General features: G+C 39.1%; 1 pseudogene; it reads right to left on the bottom strand.

The window, feature by feature from the left end:
- Positions 1–1,742: 1,742 nt before the first annotated feature.
- LOC103352001 (DDB1- and CUL4-associated factor 12-like protein 2) overlaps positions 1,743–8,161 on the bottom strand; it is a 44,036-nt pseudogene continuing 37,617 nt past the window's right edge.

The raw sequence follows: 8,161 nt of genomic DNA, 5'->3' as shown, positions 1-8,161 counted from the left end.
AATACGTTAAATAACATATTAGTAGGCTTGAAAAGTCTCTGGCCAAATGTGGAACAATTTAAGCATCTAGAAGAATAATAAGAAGACATAAGTTGGGCAACCTGCAATATTCGAGGGAAGCTGATATATTAGTTAATACTCTTTCATCAATTTTAATTTCCTCTTTTTGATAATTGCACTATGAAATTGGCTTTCCTTGCTGGTCCCCCACCACGTGTCCTGGCGGGGCGGGGGCGAGGCTGTCTGTAGTTCACCCAACAGAGGAGCTAGGACTCTGGATTAAGGGCCTGGTTGCAGTTCTGTCTCTCCTGTGGTTGTCCTTACAGGAAGGAGATTCAGTCCATCTCATGCCCTTTCTCTAAAAGCTCACATTTTCATCTGCTCTCACATTTTCATCGGTTTTCATGCATCCTGGTCCCCAACATTTAAACACTCATGTTTCTCCTATCCCTTTCTTGGGGTGTCACCACTTAAGAAATGTCCAGTTTAGAACTGAGTATTCGCATTCTCTATTTGTCAGCTTCTTTTCCTAGGTGCCCATTTAGTTAATGGCAATTATAGTCACCCGGTCCGTTCTTACTCAAGCACTGGGCATCTTTGCTGAGTCTACTGCCCCACCTCTATATCCCACTCGTGATAGTGTGCATGCCACATCTCATCCAGTGTCAGTGGTGTTTTGCCTCTGGGGATGCCTTCCAAGGCACAGGGGCAGATGTGGGCAAACATGGGGAACCCCATGGCATTGCGCCTGACTACACTGTCATTGAAAATGTCAGAGTCTAGCCGCTATAACGTCATGGTGCCATCGTGGGAGCTGCTCACAACCATGATGTCACTCATCCAGGCAATGGCAAAGATCCAGTCCCTGTGGCCTTGGTAATCGACCAGGCACATGGGGTCCAGGGTGAGCAGCTGGTAGATGGCCAGACTATTGGGGTTTTCGCCCCCCGTGGCCAGAAGCATCTCGGTAGAATTCAGTTCGATGGTGTCGATGCCACAGCCAGGCTGGGGACTGACCAGCACAGGCACCCCTGTCCCGCAACAGGGGAAAGCACATGACGTGGCCCGAGTGCACATCCAGCAGGAAGAGCTTGTTGCACCTGGTGCCGCACACCACCCACCTGCTGTTCAGCCACTGCGACGCGAACACCTTGTTGAGGGTGCTCAAGGCCAGCTGGCGTTCTGTCTGCACCACGGGCAGACTCCGCACTGCGTGGCTGTGCAGCTCGTGCTGGAAGCCCAGGGCACCCACCTCGCGGTCTTTCAAGGTAGTGCACCAGGAAGCACTGGCCTCCTCTGCTTCTCGGTAGCTGAGGTCCCTCTCTGCCCAGGCCAACCCCTACCTGGTAGCGGTCTGGAGCTCCAGAGCTTTCCGCTTGCTGCTACCTATTTGCTGCGGGGCCGTGGTGGGCGGTGGTCGAGGGCCAGAGGCCGCAGTGGCAGTGGCGGCGGCTGTGGCGCGGCGACGGTGGTGGCACGTGGCAACCTTGTTGGCTATGGTGGCGGTGGGGATGGTGGCGCCTCTGAGTCAACCTGGAGGCTGGGTGCTCATGAGGCGTGGAGCCCACTGAGTTCGGTAGAAGGCGGCAGCGGAGGTATAGGCTGCGGGGCCCCGCGAGAAACGAGTGGTCGGAGACAACAGAACGCAGGCTGAGCGTGTTGGCGAGGGCGGTGAGGGGCGACCGCGCGGACCTTGGGGTGGGCTGGATGTGCAGCGAGGGGAAGTCAACTTGAAGCGAGGGCTAGCTGAGGGTCTGCGTGCTGGGGGGCGGAGGCAGTGGGAGGGGCCGGCAGAGCAGGAGGGCACGGGAAGAGAGTAGTGCAAGCGGGACGGGGGTGGGGGTGGGGGGCGGTGGGGAACAGAGCCTCAGTAGGAGGTTCCCAGACAGCTCGCGCTGCTGCGCTGCGGGATCGGACACAAGGGGATCTCTCCACGCTTGCTCCAGTAGCCGACTAGTCTTTTTAACATCCTTACTTGAATAAAATCTGAAGTCTAAACTACAGTTAAGCGCGGGACAAATGTGCACTTGGTTTGTAATTCTGGGTCTCCTTTTGACATTAAACTTGTATTTCTTCTTCTACTCCTTCTTAAATTACTTCATTTATTTGAAAGGCAGAGTGGCTGAGATGAATGGGTTGCTTCACTCCCCAAATGTCTGGAGCCCTAAGGAAGCTAAGATCCTGGACAGCCATCTGGGTCTCCCTCCTGGATCTTTTGTAACCAGCAGATGGAAGATCTCACTCTCTCTGTCTCTCTCTCTGCGCCTTGCCCTTTCTGTAACCTATAACTCTCGCTTTCAAATAAAAAAATAAATCTTTAAAAAAAATCATTTCCAATTACATGCATTGAAGTACTTTCCAGAGAAGTGTGTAGGGATTTATCCCAATGAATCATATTAATGTTAATGGGCTTCATGCAGCAAAATCCCTATTCAGTGTCCTGTAAAGCACCCTAGAGAGTTTAAAAGAGGCACTATTTTGCCATGTATACGTGGTTTGATTACAAATCATCATGAATATTATGGAAATTTTTAAAACAGAAAATGTTTTTTGATTCTAGTATTTCATCATTTGCTTCATAAAATTGCATGCCTTCTGTCAATGATGGTTTGAGTGGGGATTATGAGATAGTAGAAGTTCATATGTGCAAAAAAGAAGGATATTGATTTTGAATTTTAGATGCTATATTTTCTAGATGATAGAAATACAAATTAAGGCTTGCTATTTGCTTGAGATGTGAAGTGAAAACTTCACAGTTGCAGCACTTGGATAAGGATGGCAATAAATTATCTTTTGGGAACACTATAGATAAATTAATTATTTCAAATAAAAGAACATGAATAAGTTTTGACAACTCTACTGATAAATGCAGGTACATCTGAAAACATAATTTCCAGTTGTTTAATTTTTCCAATTTAAGAACCATTTTGAATAGTTAATATGATCATGTTGAATAGAAAACAGTGAGTATAATTAGAGTTGCTCAGCTGAACATGAAAGACTGGAGTGAATTGTTGACTTGATAAGTATATTTTCCTATTATTCTTCAATTATTCCCATTTTTCATGACTTTGTTGTAACCTAAGACTCATCAAACAGAAGCAATTTATAAAACAAAAAAATTTCTAAAACTGAAAGATTTTTGGAGTTATTAACCAGCCAAGGTACTTTGCTCTTGGTTCTATAAAATCATATATTCCTCTTAATCTACACAAAAGCATATTTTTCTGAATGAATCAGTTCTAAAGCATTATTTTTAAGTTGATGTCATATTGTTGGTAACCATATATCTACAGATTGTTAGGGGAAAGCATCAAAGAAAATAGAGGGGAAGTAGGTAATACATTTGTACTGAATCTTCAAAGCTGAATGATAGCTATCCAGGCAGGCAAAATGGGATTGACATGGGTAGAAAGGAAATTACAAGGATGAAATCGCTTATACCAAGATACAGTGACAAATGTACACTGGTTCCCAATTTGATGCAATTTAAATACAGATTGAATACTCATGATCTCAAAATCAAAACCAAAAATGCTCCAAAATATGGAAGTTGTGAGTGCTGACATAATGTAATACATAAAAATTCCAAATTTAACCCCATCTGACAGAAAATAGTCAAAATGTAGGTGCAGTAATAGTATTGTATAAACTTGATTTCAGATTACATATATAAAGTGTTCATGGTATATGAATGAACTGCATGTTTAGATTTGGGTCCCACCACCAAGGTTTCTCATTAGGTATATTCAAATATTTCCTCAATCTAAAGAAAATCTCAAATATTAAGCACTTCTGGTCCCAAGCAATTGGATAAGGGATATTTGATCTATACTTCCTAGACAGTTAAAGCCTATTGTTGTTTAATTCCTAAAATATATGACTCAGAGTAAGATATTTTCTTAGGCTATTCTGAAACCTGGAAAGCAGTGATTTTTTAAAGTATTTGTTCTTGTATTATTCATAATTGTACACTATCATGTGATAATAGCTTGCTACTTATGTTTCTGGATACATGTCTCCTCATTTTTCATTAATTATAAACATCTTAGCATTATCATTTATTCTAAATTATTTCTTCTTTGATTTTTCTTATAAAACATATTGGCCTTGGTGTTAATAATTTTCATATAAACACCACAAAGAATTTCTCAAACTCTTACCAGACTATGGTTCAATATGTATGATGCTTTATACTACTTTTCTTTTTTATTTAGTTGATTTGTTGAAATACATTATCTATTTAACTTTGTCTTCAGGCAGAGGTTATGGTTTATGCCTAATGCTTCATTTTCTACTGCTAGTCTTTTGTCTGATCTTTTTATATAATATGACACTTATGCAGAATACAAATCAACTTAACATTTATTTTTGAAGACTTATTTATGCAAACTGGTAAAGCCACTATGGAAAGCAGTTTGGAGATTGCTCAGAAACCTGAATATAGCCTACCATACAACCCAGCCAACCCACTCCTTGGAATTTACCCAAAGGAAATTAAATTGTCAAATAAAAGAGCTGTGTGCACCTCAAGGTTTATTGCAGCTCAATTCACAATAGCTAAGACATGGAATCAACCTAAATGCCCGTCAACAGAAGACTGGATAAAGAAATTATGGGATATGTACTCTATAGAATACTATACAGCAGTAAAAAAAAATGAAATCCGGTCATTTGCAACAAAATGGAGGAATCTGGAAAACATCACGCTGAGTGAAATAAACCAGTCCCCAAGGGAAAAATATCATATGTTCTCCCTGATCGGTGACAACTGAGCACCTAAAAGGAAACCTGTTGAAGTGAAATGGACACCATGAAAAACAATGTCTTGATGAGTCCATGTCCTAACTGTTGAGGAATAACTTACTATTTTATTCCTCTTAGTGTTTTTTGTTATACTTAATACCATTGGTTGAACTCTGTAATTAACACACAATTATTCTTAGGTGTTTAAATTTAACTGAAAAGTGATCCATGTTAAATATAAGAGTGGGAATAGGAGAGGGAAGAGATGTACAGTTTGGCACATGCTTACTCTACCTAATGGTAAAGCTAGAAACGTGCCAGAGGATTCCAATTCAATCCCATCAAGGTGGCATGTACCAATGCCTTCTCACTAGTCAAAGTGATCAGTTTAAGTTTATAATTGATAAAAAGATAGGATTAAGTGTCAAAGGGATTGCATAAATAAGACTAGTGTCTGCAAATAATAATTGATAGAATTAAAAAAGAGAGAATGATGCTACATGGGAAGCATCTTGTCTAAACAAGATCAGAGTTGGTTAACTCAAGAGGCTTCCATAACCTTGGCAGCTCATGACAAGAGCCTCAAGTGATTACTGACGTCATAAATAAGAGTGTCAATTGTTAAATCAACAATGGGAGTCACTGTGCACCTGCTCCCCATGTAAGACCTGTGTCCTTAATGTGTTAATGTGTTGTACTATGTGAATTAACAGTAAAACTACTACCCAAACAGTCCTCTATACTTTCTATGTCTTTGTGGGTGCAGTCTGTTGAAATCTTTACTTAATATTACTATGTTGATCTTCTGTATATAAAGATAATTGAAAATGTGTTGTGATGAGAATGGGATGGGAGAGGGAGTGGGAGATAGGATGGTTACAAGTGGGAGGGAGGTTATTGGGGGGGAAAAGCCGCTATAATTTGAAAGTTGTACTTTGGAAATTTATATTTATGAAATAAAAGTTAAAAAATATTTATGAATTAATTTATATGAAAGGTAGAGTGACGCAGTGAAAGACAGGTACAGACAGACAGACAGACACACACATACACACACACACACAGAGTTTCCGTCTGCTGGTTAACTCCCCAAATGGCTGCAAAGGCTGGGGCTGGTCCAGGCTGAAGCCAGGAGCCTGGAACCCCATCTGGTTCTCCCACATGGTGGCAGGAGTGAAAGTTTTTGGGCCATCTACTGCTGCTTTTCCAGGCACATTATCAGGGAGTTGGATAAGAAGTGGGGCAGTAGAGATCCAAATTGCACTGAGGTATGAGATGCCATTATTTTAAGAAGGGCTCAAACCACTATGCCATCATGCTGGCCTCTGTACTTATTGTTTAGTTTTATTTTCTATATAACTTTTCTATTACTTACTTATTGTCATTGAATAACTTACTCTAAGCAAACTTAAAATGACTAATCCATCACTCAATTTGTGTTTCAGTCTTTTACCCAGTGCTATAAATCTTAGAAGTAAAAAAACCCAGAAGATTAGTTTGCATGTATATGCAGATGGGCTTATAGATACATAAGTAGGCAGGTAGTTAATGTGTAAAATATTGTTTTTGGATATTAATGCATATGTCATTTCTTCTAATATTACTCAATATAGACTAAACAATGCTGTATTAAGAAGGAAATTATCAAACTTCAGTGACTTAAAATTACAAATAGTTTCATTTCTGTAATGCACAATGCTCTTTCAGTGATTCTTCAGATAAGTTACACTCCATAAATGACTTAGGACTACTATGTTTTCAATGTTTATGACCCTCTAGTATTCATGCTGAAAGTTAATACCCAGTGCAACATTTTTAGGAGGCAATGCTTTCATGAGATAATGAGGTCACGAGGGCTCTGTAATTATGAATGCATTTGTGCCCTTATTAAAAGGCTTGAGTGAGTGTGTTGGATACTTTTTCGCCTTCTACCATGTTGGGGACACAGCGTTTGCAGCTTTCTTTAAGGCCCCATTATAAAAGTAGGAAGAAATAACTTATAAGACAATAAATCTCCAGGGGCATTAATTTTAGACTGCCCAGCTCCTGAATTGTAAGCAAATACATTAGTATTGTTTATAAATTACCCAACGTAGGTATTTTATTGTAAAAATATCAGTGGACTAGGATACTCAGGCTCCATTATGGTACCAACACATTGGTACCACGCAGTAGTAGAAGAAGATTACAGAATGCTTTGTATTAACAAATAAGTATTTGATCCTGGAAGTGATACAACTTATTTATAGTCCTTTACAAAAACTATGTATAAGGCTCCAGTATACTCAAGGTTGTTGTCAAGTGTAGAGGAACTCTTAGAATATTTGGTGAGCAAAAGCATTTCGCTATCACGTTTTATACTCCACAGTTCTCACACAAGTCATACAATCTTGTACTTCTACAATCATTTCTCCAAAAATGAAGATAAAACTAGAATACAAAATAAAGGTTTTTGTGTTTTCAAAATATAAGCCCCTAGGCTTGGAGAAAAATTGAGGACACCAGTCAAAGTAAAACAGTTTAAGAGGGGTATCATGGCTCAGAGCAGGCATTTTAATTATAAAATAACATTATAATTAATAAAATAGGTGAAATCAAAGGAAAGTGACAAAGATATAGATGTTAAGTCTCAGAGGAGAGGCATGCACTCCACATTTCATCCTTAGTTTCAGAAATGCAGTAAGACCTCAGATAATTTTGTGCAGACATAAGGATATTTGGGCATTGCATATCAGAGAATTCTATACTTCTCTGGACCTAAGGAGACTAGCAGATTGTGGTCTATATAACTAATTAGAAGGTGGATATCGTCAGGATGCTTCAAAAAATATGACACCTCTATGCTGTCTACAACATATCCAATTTAAATATAAACACATATTTTAAAAGTGAATGGTAAGATTATAATTTGGAAAAATAATATTTTTTCAAAATAACAATTAATCAGGAATACATACATTACTTTCAGATACAGAAGAATTAGGTAAGAAAAAGAAATCAAATAGATACATATTTGAAAGGAGGAGGTCAGTTTATCCCTGTCTGCAGATTACATGATTCTATGTATAAGGGAACCAAAAGATTCCAATAAGAGACTGTCCAAACTGATAAGGGAGCTTGGTAAAGTTGCAGGATATAAAATCAACATACAAAAATCAATAGTCTTTGTAAACCCAAACAATGTCATGGCTGAGAAAAGAACTTGTAAGATCCACACCACTCAAAATAGCCACAAAAAAACACTTAAATACCTTGGAATAAATTTTAAAAAGAATGTGAAAGATTTCTACAATGAAATTATAAAACATTAAAGAAAGAATTAGAAGATATAAAAAATGGAAGAATATTCCATGCTCATGGACAGAAAGTATTAATATAATTAAAATGTTGATACTACTGGAATCAATTTACACAT

The sequence above is a fragment of the Oryctolagus cuniculus genome, chromosome X (assembly GCF_051225735.1).
Source record: "Oryctolagus cuniculus isolate XC-2025 breed Fujian yellow rabbit chromosome X, ASM5122573v1, whole genome shotgun sequence".
NCBI lineage: Eukaryota > Metazoa > Chordata > Mammalia > Lagomorpha > Leporidae > Oryctolagus > Oryctolagus cuniculus.
This window is presented reverse-complemented; position numbering and strand designations above follow the sequence as displayed.